Here is a 24,335-nt window from a genome sequence, read left to right as displayed (position 1 = left end):
AATTACCAGATTTCAATCTCCTGCCCTGAAGAGTCAGGGCATTAGGACCCTTTGAAGGATAAGTCATCAGAATTTTAGCAGAGGTGAACATGTTATGTCCCAGCTTCATTTTTGACAATGGTGAAACTCCTCTGGCTCTGTGCTACAAATGTTGCCCTGCAGCCTCCCCCTTCCTCCCTCCCCCCTAAAAACTCCCAAGCAGCCAAGCAAACCAAACCAAACAAATGAAACCCCCCAAAATTAAGAAACCAGTCTTTATAAAACTGAAAATTTCGGTGTCTTGGTGTTCAAAGTTACAGATCATGGGCAGTAAGACCTAATCTCAGGAAGTGTCTGGCACCATCATTAGACAATGTTAAATGTCCCAGAGTAAACCCCAGCCTGAAGTTTCAGGATGCATTTTACAAACAGACATACATATGTAACTTACAGCAACTCTAAGCCCTCCAAAAAAATCAATAATACTAAGTTCTTTGCATGTTGAAGATACTTATTAGTTATTGTGGCAGTGATTAATAGACACCAATGAGAGATTACTTAAAAATACCCAAGTCACCAAGGAGCCTAAATTTTAAATAGAATAAGACTGCTTGGACTTCCACTCCTACATCAATCAGCCTTTTACTGGTTGGCAAAGAAGCTGAAACCAAAAACATTCTCCTTATTAAAAGAAACAACTGAAATATTTTCCAGTTTTATCCTTTGAGAAGTAGTTTAGATGCCATTCTCCCTGCCTTTTGGTGAAATTCCAGACTTTAAAGGAAAACTATGACAATTCATTGCTAAATGACAATGGAATTCCTCCGTAACTGCACATTACATGCATCCACATTAATACAAGATCATTTCATTAGGTCTGTTACTATAATGAATACCAAACACAGAATGTGAGTCCAGAGATCATTTTCCTAATCAGAAGTATCAGACCCCAGGAACTCTCAGAGAATAGGGCTATTAAAATGTAAATAGTTTCTTTGAAATTTAAAATGCTGTTTTCAAAAACAGATGTTCTTCTTGATCATTCCTTGCATAGATTTCCAAAATCTGTACTCATGATGGCTAACTGAAAATCAACTGGATATTAGCCTCAGAAACTCTTCCTAATTTATGTGAACAGTTTCATTAGAATACACTGCTACGTTTAACCAGAACTTTTGATGAGGTGGTTTAAAGCTAAAAAATCATAAATTTGATTACAACGCATGCACATTTCCCTCAACCAGCCTAAAACTTCAGGACAGGAAAACATCTGTTGTAACCTAAAAGCATGAGACAAAATGGACAGAAAACTCTGTGGCTGATAGTTTAACACATCACTTTAAAACCACAGAGTTGAAAGTTGCACAATATCGACATTCTTCTTCATCTCTTCAGCGAGATGTGAGAAGTCAGGAGGAAAACTTCCTATTGCCACAAGGGAGAGCGGGTTCAAGTTCAGGTTACTGGGTTTAGCACCAAGTTCTAACAGCAAATATGGCATGAATACACCAATGGCACGTGTCTCACTCATACAAGCAGGTATCCTGCAGCTGAAGAGGGCAGTAGATGGGGAGACTGTGCCATGAACTGTGTACAAACAGTCGATGCTAAAAATCCAGTCCAAAGAACTTTCTTTTATGATGTGCCCCAAGACTCTGAAATCTGGCACAATAACTCTGTAGGTCACACTAAGACATGATTCTGGCTCCCTGTTGCTTTTAGTCCATTATGTGTGTTATTTAATATGATCCACAGAGCAATAGTTTTTCAAGTTTTGCTTTTGTTAAGCACTGCTTTTCCTCAGACATCAGTAATTACAACCTTCTAAAGCACTTCATCAAGAGTGATTTTTTATTGCTTAGCTTCCCCATCAGTGGAAGAACTGAGCTCCCAGTGACCTTTGGTCTGATCCTTAACATTCCTGCTTCTTACAGCACAGGCATTTCTGCAAATTAGTCTTTAACTGTGCCTGTTATATGCTTTGAAGGAGAAAGGTTTGATATGGGTCCACAATCATCAGTTTTCTGTGCCTTAAAAATAACTTGAACCCCAGTCTCCATGGTAACAGATACCACCAGTGAGCCCTAGCAAATCTTGGTTCTTTTTATGGACAAGATGAACAGGAAAACTGTAAGGCTCCAATGAAATCTCTCATTACTGCCAGAGTCTTATATCTTCTTTAATCCTCTGTTAATGGTGTGCACTAAAGGGTGCTATGCCTACACAGAGCCATGTTTAAATACCATTATCCTTCCTGTACTTTCACATCGTAATGCTAGAAATGCTAAGAACAACTCCATCAAATCTATCATGCCATTAAAAACTGACCAAGGCACATATCTGACTGTACTCTGTATGTACAGACTGTTTTTGCAGTGTAGAATAAAAGTCTCTGACTTGTTAGACTTGATGGTAGTTTGCTGATCAATGTGTTCTCACTTCATGAGAGTCATTCAGGAAAAAAATTTGGCAGCGTGACAAGTCTTCTCACCTGCAGAACACACACTAAGGCCTGCCCATGAAAATGCCCTTTGGATTATTTTTTTTGAAACTGATATTGGCTCTCCCACAGCTGAACCATCAAAGCAATTACGAGCAAACTTCCCAAATTTTACTGGGGAGCCTTTCTACCACCGTAGCTTTCCAGCTGGACAAGAACCAGCACCAGGCCACCAGTGCAGGCAGATTTCAGGTTCAGATCAAGCAGGTTTCTGAACTGTGCTCCAAACCTTTTACTCAGCCAGACAAAACTCTGTAGCAGAACGCACTACTGTGTCTTTTGTTTTCTGGACAAAGTCTTGGGAGCCTTTAAAAATGCAGATAATTCTTTCAGTGCTTTGGAAAACCCAGACTATAAATGAAAATTTTAGTTAGAAGAACATATGTTCTCACTTGGTTTTAAGTGTATATACTACCAGTAGCTGCAGGGTAAAATTTAATCAAGAATTATATTGCTATGTCTAAAATCTTATGATCCACCTTAGTCTCAGCCAAACTGACTAAATGTTAGGCAGCCTCTACATGCCTTGAAGTCTTGTGCAGCTAAGTGGCACTTCAGCAATTTCTCCAGGATCAGGAGATATAGGGTACAGCTCTTTGATTGCAAATGCAGTATTTCCTGCTGGTTTTAAAATACTTGTCTCTTAGGAAGCAGCACGACTGGGCCTCAGCTAATCAGTTCCATGTCTCCCAGGCAGGGATCTTTGCAATACTGGTCTTCTTTGGAGACATCTCTGCACAGAACGGCCTGTGGTTACACTGCCCAAGTCAGGAGAAGGCACGGGATGAAGCTACCCACATACCATTTGCCCTCAGGAAGAAATACAATTATATAAGCTCTAAAAAGCCATTAATTCCCAATTTGAGATCTCCAGCTCAAGTTTAATAAAGGCTTTAAGACTATGCTACATAACTTGTGTGGCATTCGCAGGCAGAATCCTCTGCATAAAGTTCTTCTTGGCTTGAAAAGTACAGGAACACATCGTAAGGATATAAACTCTAAATTGAGAGACACTGGGACTAACTATTTGGGGGACCTTTCCAGACATTCTGAGACATTAAGAACTCAAAGATCTTTGAACAGTTATTTAAAGAAGAAAAAAGAAATAATGAAAAGAAGAAAGAAATGCAGTGATTTTCTTTACTCACTTTTACATGGCAAGAGCAGCAAAGCTAAACAGGAACTCACAAACAACTAAAAGGACCAACAGCATTTAAGCAGCCTCTCCAGTAATTTGTTGCATTCATTTAGACTGTAAGCTCCAAAAGGTAAATCCCTTTTCTTACCATGCATCTGTGCAGCTCAGTATTGTATGGGCTCCATCCCACTGGCAGTCACCAGCCTCGGGTGCAACACAACTGAAGAAGGGCAGAGACTCCAGCTTGGACTAACTGAAAGGAGTACAAGAAAGAGACATTTTCTTTACAATCACACTTTTGAAAAAAAAAAACATAGTTCCTGGAATCACTCTCATGAAATTTCTTGCATGTAACACTACTCACATTTATGGCTACACAATTCTATCTAAAAAAAAACCCCAATATACCTAAATAGCAAAAGAAGTCAAACAAACAACCCAGATCATTTACTGCTTTCTTTTGCTTCCATGTCAAAAAGTAGGTTCTAGTATTTCTCACTTTCTTTGAAAAAGCTTAAAATTCACCCAAAGATACGAAAGAAAGACACATCTATCAATGTCTTTTTAGATTGGCAGCCAGATGAGAAGAGATACAATATATATTGCTTAAATAAACACTTATTTAAAAAGCTTTCTATTGGTAAATTGAAACATTTGGGTAAGGACTGTCATATCTGCCCTAAATCCATTTCTATGATAAACAATGCTAGTCTTTCTGATTTGAATTCAGTTAATGATAATCCACAAGGTTTTTAATCTAAGTACCTCATTCATCATTTCTAGGCTACCTGAAGGTGCAGTCAAAAGCAGGGAAGAGATGCCATTATAGCAGATGTGTTCTATATTGTCCTTTTAATATACCCTCAGATCATTAACTCTGATTGGTGTCCTAGTGTGGGTCAGATTCAAAACCATTAACATTGCAATCCTTTCCCTAACGTGCACCAGGCCCATCATTCCTGTTATGCTACTTTTTATAAAGTAAAGATTTATATCTTGGCACATACTGTTTGTTTTTAAATCCCTTCTTTTGCTATGCTTTTTTATTAAGCACGTAGAAGGATCTGCCAAGGTTTGGCACAGTTAAATGGAGAGTATCCTCCTGTGGCGACCACAAGAAAGAACAAGTATTTATTTCATCCAATTTTAACAGGTAGTTTTTTCTTGGACTTTCCAGGAAAATCTTAAGGGAGAAAGTGCACTGAGAAGTCACCAGTTTGCTACTTACTGAATGGATTACCCTGATCTGCTTGCAAAGGTCCCACGACTTCTGAGTCTGGAAAGCCCCCCTCACATATATTTAAACTATCCAGGCTGTCAATCTTGCTATTATTCTTCTATGAATAGTTAGTTATACGAGCTATTAGTTATGCTATTTCTGCTATTATTCTTCTAATAACATTTTCCAAAACATCCCAATATAGTCCTGCATCTTCACCCAGTTAAACATGATTCAGTTTGTGAGTATTTCAGTTGAGTTCCTTTGCGATGGGCACTAAAGTCAAGAAGAATATAAATAGTTAAAGCCCAGGTACAACAGAATCTTACTGTTTTCTACTCACTGACTTGGACAAACTTGCTGTTTTGCCTCAGCTTTTCCTTTTGTCATTGCGCTTCTGGTTTTTATTTCTATGTATTTATCACCTTTAGTGCACACATTTTCTTGCTCGTTGTCTAACTCATTTTCAGGGAAACACCTCAGCAGCATATCTGAAGAGCTCATATTTGTACGAGCAACAAACACACCGCAGAAATCTGAACTATTGCAATCCAGAAGTGATAAGGTCCCAACCAAGCACACCCAGTGGCCGAAGCTCAGCTCATTCCAAAATGCCAATTTTTTTCAAATTAAGTTTTTAATAAACAGTTGGTCATTTAGAGACAGCACAGACCCTATTGCACTCAAGCAAAGAGCTTGGACACCTACAGCACTCAGCCTATGCCCAGGTAGTTACAGGTTCCAGAAAATTTGCAAGGCTATAAGCAGATGGTCGTGTCTCAGTCTCACTGTGGCCACTCCAATTGTAATCATGTAAAGCTTTATTACACAATTAAAAACACATACATGAGGTCTTTCACTCGTCAGGTCTATATTTAAGCAAGGACAAAGCAAGGTCAATAAGGATAAAGAGATTTTGGGAAGAGATAAAAGGGTAGGTTGAATGTCTATTGGGAAATAAAGGGTGACAAAAGCCTCCTGGATTTCTGGGACTGAAAGGAGACACACAAGCCATATTCCCTGCCACCTGCCCATGACAGCACCCAGAGGAAATGAGGTCAGGACTCAGCATACTTTGACAACACTGGCTTTTAATGCCTCAAAGGAGCAGGTTATTCTTTGGCTTTCCTTTTACAGTAATTGTTGTGCCAAAGACTGACTTCATAATTATCCTGCATTCATGGGGTTTTTTTCTCCTCTCTGACTACACACAGAGAACTGGCTGTTGATTAGAACTTTATTCAAGCATTCCTTGTATCCAGCTCATCTGAAGCATGAGAAGGTAATTTAATTTTCACTCTTCTAGTGCCACAAGCTACACTCTGGGGGACAATAGAAAAGGAAGCAGGTCTGTGGGTCTCAGCTATTCTCCTTATTAGCTTAGTGACAAAAAGAAAGATATGAGCTATGAATGAATGCTGCCTTTTCTGAGCCAGTTCTCATAGGCTTATGCTTCCTTCACACCCAGGAGATTGCCACTTCAGCTGGATAGGAGCTTCTCACATTGACCATGTCACCTTGTAATGCAAAAGTAGCAGTAATACAGCAGCACAGTTAGTCTCTAAAATATCCCAGTCTTTCTTTATCCAGTGCCTGGTTGAAATGAAACGCCATTTTCACCAGAAGAAAAATAGCTCATTTGGTGGTGAGATGGAGGGAAATATCGCCAAAACCAAACACTATGAAATGCTTTATCAAACTCATTTTGCAGTGAGAGGATTTGACACAAAATGTCCCAGATTCACAGGGAAAACAGACAGCAGATATCTCAGTTCACTCCATACAGGAGGTAGTGGTGAAAGAGGGTAATGTGCTCCAGCAATGAGGCTACAAAACGTCTGCTTTCATTTGTTTGACAGTGAGTGAAGAACATTTTATCTGGGAAGTCATTCAGCAAACCCACTCTGTGTGGACATACAAAGGAGAACTGGCTTTGCTGCCTATGGAATAAAAAAGGTGTTTGTTATAAGAGAAGCTCATGTAGGGCTCTGAGTTGTGTAAGTCTTTCCCTTTGTGTTCAACAATCCCAGTGTCCATGTTTCCTGCTAAATCCTACTATATTCCAGTTCTGAGCTTAAAACTATCTTTGCCACTCTCAAAAAGTTTGAAGGCTGCTTGTTTCAAACCACTGAGTCAAGCCTCTGAGACAAAGTTGGTTAGTTCTTTTTTTAAAGTGTTCTTATAATTTGCAAAAACTCTCTCATAAAGGTATGTATCAGGTCACTGCTTGATTGATGCAAATTGAGTTATGTTGCTCGGTAAAATATCTGCAATATCTTCAGAAGGTACATTATTGTCTGTGACTACAGAAACCAAACTCTATTTTGGTGCCTTCTGGTTTCAAGTACTAACTGAGAAGACCGTGCAGGTAAATATTAATCAGCAGAAAGCAACTGCTATTGAAGTTGAAGAGCTCTTGACTTAGGATGTAGATAACAACTGAGGTGACAAATCTGATGTTTACTGAAAATTAGAATTTTGCATGTTTACAGAAGTGTCAGAGACAACTCTGTTAGAGACAAAGTACCTGCAGGAGGACCTCATATAACTGCATTATGATTTTTAAGCTTGACCTTCAACTGAAAGTTGCCCATCTAATGGGCGCATATGAAATCAATATTACTAGGTTTGGTTCACCTTACCTCAAAATTTGTCCCTGCTTTGCAAAATAAACCATGACAAATTCACTGATCTGCATAGTAATTGAATAACTAGCTAATTAGCATGAAAGCAGATATCCAGTGATGTATGCCTGTATGTTCATTAGAAGCAAGCATTTCCTGATACAAGTCATTGAAAGAAATCCCAACCTGATAAATAAAATTAAAGCAAATTTCCTTTCCCTTTCAAGAAACTGAACAAGAAGAGTTTTCTGAAAAAAAATCAGCAGTGATTAACCTGAAATAAAATGCCAGTTCAAAAAGACTAGCTTGAACATGTGATTATGAGGAAGTTAATTTCCTGAGATTTATAGGTTCTTGTAAAACCTATAGATGCACATCATGACTTAGATTAACTTTATTTCAAAGGGATATTGTGCAGAACGAAGGAGCTGTAGTTCTTTAATATCTTTTGGGCTTGCTGCTTAGTATTAAACAGGTTTTATGGGCAGAAAAAATAGTCCACTAATTTAATGTCTAGTCACTCACCTTGTCTTTGGTGACTGTTTAATATAAAGTGAACCAATAATATTAGTAAAAACATCAAATGACAAAGAAGTGGACCCACACATGTTTTAATTTCCCTTTCTAGTTGCAAATTATGCCAGCTAACAATTGGCTGGCTTCCCATAAGCCAACATCTTCCATTACTCATACATGCTCCCCCAGAAAACATACTGTCTTAATTTATACTTAAACTTTGATCAACTCCCCACAAGGTTAGACATTGCTTGTAAAATATGCAAAGCACAACTTCCAAACAAGACAGTCCCACCTTGCCCAACAACTCATTCCCTTTTCTGCAGTGACCATTATTGCAAAATTCTGTGAATTGCAACACAATTCTTCACAAATGAACGTTTAAGACATGTTTTATTCAGCTTCTCTTCACTGCTGAATCTCCCTCTGTATCCAGCCCTGACGTACTCACCGAGCACGAGATGCAAACCTTAGACAGGGAACACCTGTAAAACCTTAATGACATAGCTAAGAATACTGAAACTTGGCAGCTTTTTTGGATTATGTATCACTTCTACTTATTCTCCTAACTGGCATTTATTCTGTACAGGCGTGACAGGCCATAAAAGGAGCTCGGTTTCCAAGTGCCTGCAATGACAGTTTGTATGCCAGTACCTGGCAATCCTTCAGACTAGGTGTGAATTTCTGATAAAATCAGCTGGCACTTGTGCTGCTGATTTCAACGAGACCAAGGTTTTATACTACCCCTGTTGGCTAACATGATTTAAGATGTGGGAAGGATCATTACAATGGTGAGCTATCAAGTTACCTTGATATACGGTCACCACAGAAGTTTCTCAACTGCAGCTAGATGGATTAAGATTCTCTTTTCCCCTGGGGCAATTTGGGAGTCCTTAGTGCTGAGGAGACCACTCCTTCACCCTCCTAACTTCAGGAATTTAGGTAGTATTACCCTTTATACACAAAATCCTGGAAGATAATTCTCCAAGGTTTATAAAAATCCTCTAAGAGGGAAATGTGTAAAGATCCATCACAGCAGAAAGCCTTGTCAGATTAATGAGATACCTCTGTCTGTAATACAGTCGGAGATTTCAGCTGAATCACACTAATTGCCATTAAATGAAATCATCAGCCTGCTCTCTCCTCCAGACTGTATGGCAAGCCTGACAATGAATATATTCCCATTGAAGAGCAAATGACAATATAAGGACAGAATTTAACAGAGTAATTTCCATCGCAAAAACTATTTCCTAGCCTATGAAATCCCCAACTCTGTACTAACCAGAGATGACTCCCAAACACAGTGTGCTCATTTATATTGGGTGTTCCAAGAGTTTTCACTGTATACAGATGTGTTCTGAAGAGATTTATGCTGTCTGAACATGACAGCAGCACAGAGTGACAACAGCAGAGGCTTCAGTCCTTTTAAGAATTCCTGGAAATGCTTTATCCCATTTTCCCCTAATTTTGGCTATTAACCTGATGTGTAACAAGCTTTGGTATGCAGGCACAAAGGACTAGGTCCCCTGTTAGTGCAGAACAGCAGAGCTTTACTAAAGACACCAGAGTGGCATCTACAGTTTGGCAAGGGCCAACAAACACACCGAGGGCACAACACCAAGTGAGAGGGGCTGAGCAGCACTTCTCTGTCCTCTGCCTGCCAGGAGAAAGCAGCAGCACGTGCCTGCCTTCAGCCACAGCCTCAGGAGCTGCCAGGCACAGACAGGCAGAAAGCAGGATCTGACAATCCGTTCAGATTCTTCCATCCAAGTATATCCATTTGAGGTGCATTTGATGTATTCAGCCCCCTTGGTAAGCTTCCAATAATGAAAAAAATTTACAAAATTGCCCATGATGATATGGGTTAAGACCCATACTATTTTAGGATTATTTGTAATTTTATATTTATCTAGATATACCAAATACTGGGTAGAATTTTATAAAGAGGAGATTCAACATTTGGACAGCATATGCAATATTTGACATCACAGTAAACTGCACATTTGAGATGCGAGTTTTGCAATAACACGGCTCCCCTCTGCAGTCCACCCAGTTTGTAACATCCTCATTCAGCACTTGGTGTGGCATTCATCCTAACTGAAGGTACAGTGAAATTATCAGTCATGACAAATGAGGATAGTCTTGCAGCTAGACAGCAAACTTGGGTCCAGATTGAGCCCAAGTCAAATAAAGACCATGGAAATTCAGTCTTAAAAACTTTCTTTACAGGCTTCAAATCAGATGCAACTTGTCTCAGCTTTGCCCCTGACTGACTGTGGCACAGGAAAGCTGACAGGAAGTCACATCAGTGGAGACTTTCAGAAGAACTTCATTATCTAGAAGGAACCTGAGGCAGAGACTTCACTGCTCCATTTATGCATTTATAGGTTTAATCCCCAAAATCACATACAAAGGCCAAAAAAGTATAGTAGCAAAATATTCTGTATCCCAAATGCCAAATTGTACTTCTGTATCTCTTTAGAATCACTCAGACCTGATCAGATCCCACAGGACAGCTGTATCTCTGTGCAAGTTCTTAGAACCCAGTGAACCTCTAACACAAATTAGAGCAGCAGACTTGGCACAAATGTTGCAGCAGCCAACATTTGTTTACTTTAGTAAAATACAAGCAAAGAAAAAGATGTCTCAAATCTTTTTATCCAAACAAAATACAGGTTAGAGTAGTCACAGACACTTCCTACATTTCCAAAGGGCCAGGTAACAACAAATAAAAGGATAACATGAATTGAAGACAACTGTGTTAGAAACTGTTCCACCTGGATTAAAATAGAGATTCTCTGGTCAAAGTGTACACCTGACTCTCCATCCCTACTGGACACTAAAACTTTCTCACTTGAGCAACCAGCAGTCTCCAGAGACAGGGAATGGATTGAGCCCTGGAGCAGTTGAACTGATTAATGGAGACATCAACAGTTTATGTATTCTTTGATTACTTGTGCACATTTTTAATGACATCTTCAGATTCAAACAAGCCGCATGGCAAACCAGCCTGAAAAAAACCCCAAGTCACCTGGGTGAACACAGATCAGGAATGCAGCCCAAGTTCTTCCCAGCACTGCTCTGGGACCACCACCAGCTCCAAGCAGAACCACAGCACGTTAGACAGTCATTCCCTAATGCTCAGAGGGCTTTCATCAAAGCAAGTTTGTGTTTGTTGCACTCACGCTCAGGGAAATGTTGCAGTCCAGACACGCAAGTGCTTGCGAGAATTCAAGGTGTGCCTTGCACAGCCAAGAGCAGTTTCAGGGTCTGATTTAACTTGAGGGAGCTGCTCATGGGCTGCTTAGGAGGTGCACGACATCAGAGTGGAGCACTGCAGCTCCTGCCATTCTGTCCTACTCCCTCCATGCCAGTAGGATGGAGGGTAGCAGGGATGTCTCATGTATCCAGCCATTTGTACCTCACACGAACAAGAAAGAACCAAACTCCTCAAACAGGAGATGCTTTGCTTGTGCAGCTATCTAAAGATACTCTGGACTTACAACACTGAGAATATATATATTCTCCTGGAAGGAATATATATATGTATATATATATATATGACTCTTCAAAGCTTATGAATATTATGGAACCTGCTTCATCCATTCTGGGTTTTTCAAAGCACTTACTTGCTCCAGACAAGTATTTCATTAGCTCCAGCTGCAGGCTGAGCAGTGAGCCAGCTTACATAGAGCAGGTCAGCTAACAAGTAAGCTACCTTTACCAACAGGCAATTTTATGATCATTTGTATAGTAGTCCTTTCATTCCATAAAAAGTATACCTAGAGAAAACAGAGCATTGCAGTAATATTAAATCATTGGCCATTGGTATGGTAAAAGCTTTAATGGCAGGCAGCGCTGAAAGATTTGAAGAAATAACAATGGTTTTTGTTTGCAGAGTTTACTGTTCCATATTTCAGTCTGACAGTCTGGAGAGATAAGAAAACAGAAAAGAAGGTAAAAGTGAACGGAAGCCTCAGAGAAAACCTAATTTCCATCTTTCTTTCAATGAGACTAACACCCAGCAAGAAGGAAAGTTAAATGCCCCTTCCCAAAAGAAGAATATGCAACTTGCTGCAGGCAAATAGGCAACATCAATGAGAATGGGATCCTTTACAAGATCAGGGATTGATTGGCTTTAAGGCTTTCTGTGCCTCGTTAGTCTTCTCCTGTGTCAGTCTGCTATGGACACAAAACTCATTCTGAGCCCTTGTGACACAGCTGTTTGTTTTTTATATCCTCTTTTCTGCCCATTGTTCACCAACAGTCTCAGCAGCCTACATAAGTGGTGTTACAGACCTTCCATCTCCTTTGAAACACAGGAGCTGTGAGATTTCAGGTACTTTGTCGCTGGTGACACTCAGTAGAGCAGGTCATATGTAAACACAAAGAAATATTCCAAACACATTTAGAAACCACAGTGTTATTACAAAACAAATGTAAACATCTTTAAGGGCAATTTGCTATTCATCATGCTGAGGGCCATCCGAGCAGTCAGAATATTTAAATCCCAAATCATAAGCTGTGAAACTCCTGACTTTAAATGAACAAACCTATGCTATCATGCTTCTAAAAAATTTAAAAATTAAGTGGATCAAATGTTTTTAACCAAAAGAAAAAATAAAACTGCTTCTGATATTTGGTAACTTATCAGAAAAGGCCAAGTGTTCTATGCAAATAAAAAAAATTATATAGAAACCTTCAGCCAGATCCTAAGCTATTAAAATTTAAAGATAACAAAGCAGGGCAGGTTTTTGCCTTCCTTATTGAGGTTCAGTTTTGTTAAAACCTTTGTGTTGTCCTGGTTACTGCAGCTTTGGGCTTCAATCTGGTTTCTCACATCTTTCCCCATTAAAATACATAAAATACATAAAAAACCACCTCTGCCTGCTTTGATTTATAGCTTGTTCTGAGCTCAGTGAACTAAACATGTCACCTCTTGTATCAGTTGACAAATTCTAGAGGTCTTATTTTATATTGTCTTTAAGCCCAAGGTATAAGCTTGGGTTTGCTTCAATAGCTGGATTCTCAACCAGAAAAATCCATGTACCTCCTCTGCAGTCAGAATAGCTCGGCCTATTCATCTTTGCCATCCAAAGCCCCCTCACTGCACACACATGAAACAGCAACAGTTCTCTCCCCATGTACAACCCCACCACTGCACTTGACACGAACCTAATAAGGGTAAGGGTGACTTCAAGGCATTAGCAGTGTCTTTGCTAAGGGAAAGCCATGCTCCCAAGGCCCTGTCACAGCTGAATCACCACAAACCTGGCACACAGCAGGTACCTCTGCCCGTGCTCCCGAGCCCAGCACCAGCAACGCCCCAGCTGGAGAATCACAAGCTGAACATGTTCTGTGTCCCATACGCAGTTCCATTCACAAAATCAGAGAATCATTTAGGTTGGAAAAGACCCCCAAGATCATCCAGTCCAACCTTTGGCCATTTGCCACTTTGCCAGGTAGGCCAGAGGACTGAGTGCCATGTCCAGTTGTTTCTTAAACACCTCCAGGGATGGTGGCTACATCATGTCCCTGGGCAGCCCCTTTCAGGCTTCTGACAACACTTTTGTGAAGAAATTCCTATCCCATCACGTAGTAACTCCATAATAAATATTCTGCTACACATGATTCTCTTCAGGATTCTCTAGGAAGAAGAGAAGGCTGATTTGTCTGCCAGATGCTGTCAATGTGCTGTCTCAGCAAGCCCCAGTGGGATGGACTGGAGACCAGCACACACCACAGGCAGAGGTGTCTCTCAAACTGGGGGGATACCTGCCTTGTCCCTCCTGCTGTGCTTCTGAGCTCATCCAACACAAACACCAAGCTAGGCCTGTCTCCAAACCACTTGTATCAAGAGCAGGTTTGTCTTCAACACACACTGCAGCCCATGGCAGCTGAGGGACACCAACAGCGAGGAGTTGGGGATGTCACCTTCCAGCCCTTCCACAGCCACTTGCACACCGAGGAAAGGGACCTGCAGGAGGTGCAAGTGGCTGCTACTCTGGGTAGGGGCAGCCTGGAGACGCATAAAGGAAGTTCTGGGTTGGATGTGCAGCAGAAAAGAGGATTTCATCAGTCTGAACTGAGTCCGTTGTACTGGCATTTCCATGTGCCATATATCCAAAACCAGCTGTAAAATATATGTCAGTGACATTTGCAGTGTTCTGAAATTTAAGTCACCAATTATTCCCCCAGCCCCTTGTTTATCGCCTCAATAACCCATGAAGGAAAGGTGAAAGGCCAACCAATGAAAACACTGAATATTAAAAAGGTTAAAGTGTGTAAGTGCATTAGAAGTTTACAGTTTTGCTACTGACTACACTGGGGATATAAATGCTGTTGTCTTGTTCTCATAACAACGACGAGAAAGTGGGACAAAAAACTCTGTTCTTGTGGTAAATCCTGTGGAAATCAAAAGTTACAAATTTAACTCTTTCTGTTTGCAATCTGCAGGGTTTCACTTCTAGAGATAGACCAAATGCACAGTCAGAGTGAGAGGATTAAGTAGCCTCTAGTGACAATTCAGATGACTGATCTCCATATTAATTGCACTTCTCATAGATGTAATTTTAATTTTGAATATGTTATTGGATATCTGAATGCCAGATTATCTATCCACTGTGGTTAAACAGATACAGTGAATAATGCATTCCTATTTGCCTTTGATCATTTTATTTGTGTTTCAAAGCTGGCACAGAACAGCTGCTTAAGGTACAGAGCTCAAAAGACATTCCAAATTTAAATGACTGACACTTGATGAGGCATAAAGCCTGCAGGACATGCTTCCTGCAAGGACACACAATGCTCAGGACTGCAGGTTTATTATTATTATTATTAATCACTCACCTAAGAAAGTATATTGAAATTAATTACCTCAACTATTCCTTTAAAAAACAACCTTAGAGATCTTATCTCCTTGTCATAGTTTGAAATTGGCCCCCCCTGGGAGCCAGGGGGCTCAGAGGTGATTGGGTCCCAGGACTAAAGTTAAAGGGAGGGGCTTAAAAGGACCGAGAGAAGTGTAATAATATATATATAGTTGCCTTTAGTTTGTACAGTATATTTATTTGTGTAAATAAATACATTTACTTCCCCTTCCCCTATAGAAGCCTCTGGCCTGAAAGTTTCTCTCCGGTGTTGGGATAAATTGTGGGAAGGAGTGGGGGAGCCTGGAAATTGGATTTTGGATTTCTAATGTGGCTCAAACTGCCACACTGCTGAGGACAGAAAAATCAGTTAATTAATGTAAGAGTCCTCTGGAATCTTAAAGTGAATGAAACAAACATGGTTAAGTTTTGCAAGAATTCTGATTAGACTCATTAGTACTTTTGTTGTCAGAGAAATGACAAACAAAATAAGTCCTAATAGGAGCATAAGATTGTTCCTTATGGTTTTACCATCTCCATTTAATTGTACATTTAGGATGAAATATTTAAGAACTATTTCATTCATATTCCAAGTAGTAACATGATGTGCTCCTACCAACTTAGCTGAAAATGGTAAAAACCTGTAATCTCAGACTTTGGTAACATACTTGAATAGCACTTACCAGTCTGACTACTCTAACCCTACACAAACACAGTGTTAAACAGCTTACAGGTAATGAAAGGAATTAAAGAATTAATTTTCAGCGAGAAATCATATTGGAATGTGAGAGCTGTAATGACCAAATGATGCTAATCAGTGTATTGTATTCCATCTCACACCATGGAAAGAAAGGTCAGCAGTTGAGAGACGAATGAAAAGCTGTGAATAAAATCCTGGGTGATTTTTCAGACCACTTTGATTATTTATTATAATATGTCCAATTAAAGATATTAATTTAAACCATCAAATATTTTAGCCCTAAACTGCATTTTAGGCTGAGTTTGCATTTAACAATAGAGGACACAGAAGAAAATCCATGCACTAGAGAGCTGTAAGTTGATTCTAAAAGTAATACAGTCCTAGGAGTGAACAGCAGTTGAATGTTATTGCCCCTAAGTGCTGCTGGAGGACTAGTAAGATCACAGTAATACATAACAACAGCAGAGAGGAACTGGCAGATAATTTTAGGCTCCTATACAGCAGTGCTGAAACAGCTATCAAAATATTGCGTCCACTCCTCATGCCCACATTTTCAAAATAATTTCTTTTAAATACATGAAAAGATTTCAGAGAAGAAAACTGTATTCAAAGGCTGGGTTAAACTCTTTGGAGAGAAAAGTAATTTTAAAGAATAGGACATAGATCAGTTTGGGAGAAAAAATATCTGCTGCTGAAGAACTCTAATTTGGTAAAAGAAACTGCAGGAGAAAGTTATGCATGACAAATGCAAACTCTCCTTCAACAGTGAGGGCAATTAACTGGTAAAAAAAACAACAAACTAACAAAAACATGGAAACCCTCGCTTGATCCATGTCTTCTCATCAAGAGTCTGGAAGTGGGGCAGAGGAGAGACAGATCATACAGTCTCATCATGACTAGAAAATGTATTATACAAAAAAGCCTCTTCTGATGTTCAACTCCATACAAGAGAACATTCATTTAGTAAAGACAGGGGTTGTATAAAAGATCTTACAATTTTATGAACCTTAGTATTTTGAGGAGCAAATGTGGATTCCACACAACTTCATCATGCTTTCAGAGCATGATGAGCAAAAGTAAGCGTATTCATTTTCCTGTCAAACTGGTTCTGACTAAATTAACACAGTTAATGCAAGCGACAGTTTTCTTTCCTCTGAAAACAACCTCCACATCCTGAAATTGCTCAAGCAGAGAAAAACAAAGGGTTTGGAAGTACAGCAAATATAACTCACATCCCCAAAATAAGCCGGCCGGTCTCAGCTTCCTGAGGAGCACTACCCTGCCTGTCCAGGTGGAGTGTCAGCCCACCTGTCTGAGGCATCAGTCAAGGATGCAGGTGGAGAGGATTAAGCTTTTACCTACTCTTTTCTCCAGAGAAGTGCTCCCATGTGGGGCAGTGTGCTGCTAAGTCAGGAGCCGGGACAGACAACCACACTTCAGCTTCTTACCCCTCCACTGAAAAACCAGCTATGCAGGGTCTGCTGCTACAGGTGTCATTTCACAGCTGGCAGTGGCAAACGAAAAGTCACTGCCTTGAAAAGACAAAGAGGAGGTCAGGTTGTGTAGAAAGTTCAAGTTAATTCAGTCAAACATTAGCCAAATGTCTAAAAACCTGGAATGTGTAACCAAAATAAGGGGCTCATGGTGCTGAGGGAAGGGGCTGCCTGGTCCTGAGGGAAGACCAGGCCTCGGCCGCCTCACGGCGCTGCCCCCGAGGGAGAGACTCCCCCTCAGCACGGACCCGGACTGCGAGCAGCCTGAAAGATAAACCAGCACTACACACCACAGCTTACAAACCCTGCCATATAATTTTTCATGAGCTCACCATCAGCCCCTTACAGGCTCTGTCCCTGTCAGCTGCACGGGGTGCCACTGTCCCTCCACAGAATGGTGGCTGCCACACAGAGCCACCACACTCCAGGAGATTCTAAGTGTTCAGGTCCTACCAAGGGAGCCTTTCACGAGCTACTGAAAGACTGATTTTCACCAGATTTGACTGAAGCTACGTCTCCAAACAGGCCTATTTTATCTTTATAACATACGGGACCACACTTTACTGCTTATTGCAGTATTCTATTCAGCACTGAAGTTCCCAATAAATTAGACCCTTGCAAAGCAGACTTAAATTTTCAAAGACCTTGAAAAACTTGACATAAGCTCCAAAATCAGTTAAATGTGACTATGTTGAACGATGCAGTATCTTTACATATTGATTGTACCATTAGTTACGCCAAGCTAAGTTAAGTGCTTAACTGCAATTTAAGGCTAAGCACACTCTCTTATTAAAGCATTTCAACAGAAGGATGAGAATTTAGGAATACTCCACAAAGCTCTGTTCACAAGTCCATCAGAGGTCAATAGCTGTCTCTTATGCTCTCCTTTAAAACAAAAAGTAACACATCATGTAAGGCATCCACTCATCACTGGTTGTCACTGACAGAAAGTCTCAGAGGAGTTCAAACCAGCTGATTGACTGTGAGCTCTGTGTGACATGGGGAGGATCCACATATAGATTCCCAGGGCAGCAGCAGGCCTGCTCTGTCCAGAAACACGTACCTGCATAAAAGACATTAAATGCACATGGCTGAACTAGAAGAGAAAAGCACGGGAATGATGCAGCTTTACAGTGTCTAAGAAGAAAGGTTTTGAGGGTAAAATCACAAGATCACAGGTTTTCTGCAGTTGTGTCACCAGTGCTGCACCTGCTGCTAAACAAGCGCTTGTTTTTGTACCCAGTGGTTTGGGGTGCGGGAGCAGTGATAGATGAGCACTTGCCATCAGTGTGTTAAGCTGTTCACTATGGGAAGCTGTCCTGTTCCATGCTGCACTGCATCACTTTAATCAGTGTCCCGCTGCTTTGTCAAGCACATTAAAGCACTAGCTATAAGCTTTCCTATTTACTCTTCAACCCAAGTTATACTGCGCACATAACACAGGGGATGGAGATCCAGATACAACATGCAGCTTGTCTGATGGGTGAGAAGATAATATGGAGTGTATAGTTCATCTCTGAAGCAGGAAATAATTCACAAGTAAGGAAAAGATATCAAGTTTTTCCTTACCAATGAAGAAACACAAGGTAATGAAGGTCAGCTCTTGGTATATTTAAGCAAATTTTTTTTTATCTTTTAATTTCCTGATAATGCTGATCTAGGAATGCAAAGGCTCTACCTTAGAGGGCTAGTAAGGACTGTTTGAAAACAGTGATTATTGCTAAGAACACGCAAACAATCTCAGCTTGCATATCAAGAATACTCCTGCTCATTTTGGAATTATGATTCTATAAATCAGTCAAGAGGCCATCTGAGATTAATAACCATGGGCTGGGGAAGAATCTTCCAAAGCCCAAGATGCAAGCTGTGCTTCTATAAATCTTGCCCTTTCTTGGCCAGACTTTATGATATTGTCCCTTATTTCCAGTGGCTGGTTCAAATCAAACCAAAAGTAGCTTCTGGCTTTTCTCAGTCAACAGTATAGTTTGAGACTACAGGCTCTTAGAATGTGAGACTGAAAGTTCCCCTTTCTCAACATCCTTCAGCTGTGAAATCAAAAAGTGTTTGCAAGCCTGAAACACAGTGTGGTATTTGCTATTCTGACAAATTCTGAACTAGATGTCTGAAAGACCACTATTACAAAATACTTTAGAAGTGTTATCGCTGTCAGAGTAGAGGAAAAAGGTGACCTGGAAGGGAATCCCTAAGAGATATTTTACACAGTGCTGTCACTATTAATCTGCAGTTAAATTTCTGAACACAAAATACTTGGAACCTGGTTTCTTTACCATTGTCTCATTAAAAAGTTAAGAATCTAAACCATGTGGCTTCTTTATAGGCTTGCATCCTTCACAGCACAGTCACACGATCCACAGCCAACCCTACAAGAAAATGAGCCCCTGTAGTTGTTCCAAGTGACATTCTGGACAGCAGCCACCTGCCTGGACCATCTCCCACAGACAGCAGTGGCTGCTGCTCCTTTACAAGTTCGCCTTTAAACTAGCAGGCCAAAGAACTGCTTAGGACTGCCCAGCTGGGAAGTCAGTGTGGACCAGAACCAGCCTTGGGAGCTGCTTCTCCATCTCTACACAGCACAGGACACCCGTGTTGCCATAAGTAGAGAGCAGATTCCAGGCTCATGTGCTGCTTCTTGGCAAAACAGGCCAGTTCACACAAAGCCACGGGCTGCCGTGGTTCAGCTGCTTTTGCTGCCAATGCCAGATCATTGAATTAGCTGTAAAAAACAGCAGCTTGAAGCATCGAGGCACTAACAGACTAGATATCTTGCTCTGTTTCCAGAATGGAATAAGCTGCCTAACACAGTCACTCTTAGGCCAGTCGGTGTACAGAGTTAGCATGGAATAAGTTCACATGCTGGCTCACAAATTGGGTGTTTGTAAACAGCCACGAGACATGATCAGGCTTTGTATTTACCAACTACCTTGTACAGAAAGTCAAAGGCAGAGCTGATCATCAAATCCGGTGGATAAAACAGGGCTTTATTTATCCTGACCCATAACTGTGCTTAGCATCTTGTAACCCCACTGCTGTGGGTTATAGCCCCTTCTGTGTTGGCCATTTTTCTCATCACATGTTTTTACAGCTTCTGTGATACCAAGCATAGAGGAAAAGATTAAATACTTAAAACTGAGCTCTTCACATAGATGATACTTAGAAAAACTCACCTGTGCTACCCCATTCAATACACAGATCTATTGGAACAGTGAGGTATGTCTCTGTATACCCCCAAAATATTTTCCTCCTGTGTGCAGCATATGTGAAAATTTCAGAAGAAAAAATATTAAAATAGCAATGAAGCACCCAGTGCTGTGCATACAGTTTTGTTTCAGCCAGGGATACCTCCAGGCTGTCTCCAGCAGCCCATACATGCAAACCTCAGGTGCAAAAGTAAGTTCCATCACTATCACTGAAATCAGACAGTTGCAGCCACTAGAACTCCACTGCACAAGTACCCAGGGCAAATTTGGTGGAAAAATGACTCCAGAAGAAATGAAAACTTAAAATAAAAGATACAGCAGATTACATCATTAATTGAAAAATATTTTGGTGATAGTAGTCTAATTGGTAAAGCTCTGGATGAGGCATCAGTCTGGGTTTAATTTCCAGTTCTGTCTGTGTCCCTTAAAAAAAGGCACCTTAATGTGAAGCTACTTAAGTTTCACACACATATCCTGCTGAGCATGCAGGAACCTCCAAAAGGAATTAATCTGACCTGATAGATTTGTAGGAAAGATTTACACGATAACCCATCACACCAAGCATGAGAACCACAATACAGGTCATCTAAAGGATCATCAGTTCTTAGAAGCTTTTTTCTGCATGGCATTCAAAAGTTTGGACCCCACAGGGATAAATCTGATCCCCAGTGTGTTACAGACTTTTTTACCTCTCAAACTGTTTGCTCACATGGAGCCCAAGGACAGTCTTCCAGAGCACCTGCCCCACTCTTCCTGCAAGCAGCAGCCAGAGGAAAGCTCTTCAGGTTCTTTTCCTACTCATTCCTCTTACTTGCCTTGTCCATTCATGTTGGAGGCTTTTAAGGAAAGGACTGTGCTCTAAGATTTTATACTCTCTAACTGCAGCCTTGGGTAAACATGCTCTTTAAATACAACTTATGAATATACTCTATTAACCTTTCACTTTATACCTCGATTTAACAGCAAAGCATAACATTTCTCTGTGTTTATTTTGCTAACTTCAATTCTGGTTCACAAAGCAAACTTTCAACTTACTATTTTCTATTTGTAAAACTCAGTTAAAGACAGACCTATTTTAGTGATGGGTAAATTGATGAATGATACAAACTGGAAAAGCTGCTCCCCAGAAGGCCTAATGAAAAATCCACTTCTCAGTGAACTTAAAATCAAAACAAATTAATGTATACTTGTGAAAAGTATACAGTTACTGCACTTGGAAACCTTTTTTTGACAGCTCCTAGAAAGTTGATGTGTACATGCCAGGAGATTTTATATGAATGTCGTGAACTGAAATACTGCCCACACGTGTGACACGCTGTGGCACTGTGGATTGTCCCCTTGCTCCTTTGCAGTAACAGAAGAGTGGAGGCTGAAAAGACAACTAGCAAAAAAAGAAATTCCATATGTGTTGTACACCTGACATGTTGGAAGTTCTTATTTGTAATGCTCTGGACTGCAAACTGGAGTTGTAAGGCAAAAGCACACGTTATCGTGACCTGTACCATGTACTTTGCAAAAGATACATGGAACTAGTGTTGACTTCCCACCAATGGATTGCTCCATGAAAAGCAGTGATTTGGAAAGAAAGCTCATTTTCTAAGTACAGTATTCTGTAATGGAAGGGTTTTGGTTTAATTTTGGTAAATTGTGTATATGGCTTGGGTATGAGCTTTCTCCATTAGTATTGCAAATCAATTTCTTACATATTAAAATTACTACTTTGTTGAAAAGTTGCTAAATGCAACTGAAGGTAACGAATTCTCAAAGTCATTGCTACCATTATTATCATCTATGACACAAAAGAGATTTAAAGTAAGTTTAATTAAAAGGCAAATGTCAAGGCTTTGATTATGCCTCTAACATGACTGAACTCAGAGGAAGGCAATTCATGACTAGCAAACTGAGAGAACAAAACACCAACCACTGCAGCCACATGCTGGCATTTGTAACCCTACAGGTCCTGGCTCTTGCAAATCTGAAAAGCTGAAAACGAACCAAACGCAGTTAGGGTGATTTTCCGTGACTTACAGCACGGAGAAGAAGCAAACAGTGCTGCACAGAGGAGGTGCAGCCTCTCCCCACTGCAGGGACAGGGCTGCCAGGCACCAAGGAGAGGATTTCCCTGTCCAAACACAGGCAGGGGTAAGAACTGGCTCCACTTCTGTGCTTTGTTTCACCAGCTGTGCCTTCAGGGAAGTGTAGTTCAAATAAGTTTTCTCAGTTTTAAAAATCCCATCAGCTGCTCCCACACAGGCACCAGCAAGCCCACAGCAGATGACTGTGTCAGGAAAAGAGACAGTGGCAAACAAATATGGAGGCTCTTAATGCCTAAAGCTTTATCAGTGAAGATTCACCGTGACAGAAAAGAATTTTCAACAACATTGAAAGCCGCTGTAGCTTTGGGAAAAGGTCACAGAGACTACACCAAGCAATGACTTCAACAGAACTGGTGCTTTTACATGCCTGGCTTTGATTTTGAAAAGGGTATTTTCCCCAGTGACAATGATCAATGGAGTTTCAGGTTTGATATTTCTTTCCCAGCCAGTATGTAGGTCTTGCAACAAACATAATGGACTTGCAAAAGAGACGGATTTTTTAAAATTATTTTTTCTAAATTCTTCTTTACCTGGAAGCAATGAATGCCCAGCTGGCTTCTGAAGACTCTGGACTGTACCTCTAAATCCTCAGCAAATAAAATCAGTGCCAGGTTCTCCATGTTGACTGTGTAAATCCCACTGTTACTAGCACCAGGCTTGCTTGTGCAGAGTAAGAGCACAGAACAAAATCAGAAACCTTCGCATAGCCTGGAAGGTGAGATTAAGAATCTGAAATACATTATTCTACTGGAAAGAAGGAAGAAGCAGGATTAGTGTATGAAAACACTAAATTATAATGACATATTTATTTAATTATTTGTGCACATACATTAAGAAAAGAAAGGAAGTGAAATAATAGTGTGTATACCCCGAGTCCAAAGTCCCCCTATCCCCCAGTGCATCCCAGCAAGGCTACCACAGATAACGAGGCATATTCTGATCAATAAGATGCTTTCAGCCTGCTCATTTATGCATTAATGAAATGTGTGCAGCAGTTCACTCAGCTGATAAAGGTTCCCACAGGGGACTATGTCCAAGGGAAAACAAATTACCAAAATGAACGAAAGTGATTAGAAGTAGAAAAGAGATGATGAAGTGCAGCTTGGGGAGAAGTCAGAGCCAGCAGTCCGACTGTTCCTTTCGTCACCCTGTGCCACCCTTCCTCTCCATCAGCTCACAAGGGGTAGCAAGGAAGTATCCCAACACATAGACTTCTGTCTGTACACAGAAAAACAGCCTGGATTTCACCCTGTCAACCCCCTTTTTTAACAGTGTCCTGCATATGGATGCTCCTCTTTAATCCAACTGAAAACATTCCTTCGAGCAGTTACTGAAACAATGGCAAAAGCCTGGCTCTGGTTTTAGAAACCCCGCATCCATCCAGAGCCCCCTGGCACTAAGGCCACTTGGCAAGAAGTCAGGCTTGGTCTGGTGGCTCATGTCATTATGCACGACCTCTGCTAACAGCATCAGGTCAAACCCCTGAATCCAGAGGGTTGCTGTGCAGAGCCCCACGCTCAGCCCAGCAACAAGCACACGGTTCCCAGAGCTCAGCAAGTGCAGCTTGTTTGTGTTCTGTTCTCACCTCCTCAAAAAAAACCCCGACAAAGCATCTTACTTGCCTCCTCCAGCTTCTGGAGAGAAAAATCAGCCTTCTGAGCATTCAGAGGAACAGAGGGTGGTTCAATGGGAGCACGTATCCCAAATTCACTACGGCACAAACACCTTTGCACAGCACATGAGGGAATCATGTTGCTGCATCTGTAGGGTGTTTTCTTAAAAAAAGAAAAATTTGGTACTGAGTGAAGAAGCTATGATTTGCTATTAGAGATCTCATGGCTTTTCATAAATGAGGTCAAGGTCAGTAATTCCAATTACTATCTACATTCCAGGTAGGTTTCTGCTTGTTTCAATTCATCCTTTAGCTGCCTGTGACAACTGGGAAACTGTGCTGTGAAATAATATCATTTTACCAAAAATCAA

The 24,335-nt window shown here is 40.7% G+C and overlaps 1 long non-coding RNA gene across 2 annotated transcripts; it reads right to left on the bottom strand.

The window, feature by feature from the left end:
• Positions 1–3,770: 3,770 nt before the first annotated feature.
• Positions 3,771–17,447, bottom strand: LOC113961848. Of its 2 annotated transcripts, none has more exons than XR_003532392.1 (3): positions 17,371–17,447; positions 11,606–11,758; positions 3,771–3,870 (listed from the first exon to the last, which is right to left on the bottom strand). It is a non-coding gene; the product is annotated as an uncharacterized LOC113961848 (long non-coding RNA). The 2 variants fall into 2 exon arrangements; XR_003532393.1 differs by lacking the exon at positions 17,371–17,447 and adding an exon at positions 16,994–17,221.
• Positions 17,448–24,335: the final 6,888 nt, after the last annotated feature.

Source organism: Neopelma chrysocephalum, unplaced genomic scaffold (genome assembly GCF_003984885.1).
Source record: "Neopelma chrysocephalum unplaced genomic scaffold, ASM398488v2 Primary Assembly neopelma1_97401, whole genome shotgun sequence".
In the NCBI taxonomy this organism is placed as follows: domain Eukaryota; kingdom Metazoa; phylum Chordata; class Aves; order Passeriformes; family Pipridae; genus Neopelma; species Neopelma chrysocephalum.
The sequence above is the reverse complement of the archived record's forward strand: the minus strand, read 5'-3'. Positions and strand labels throughout refer to the sequence as shown.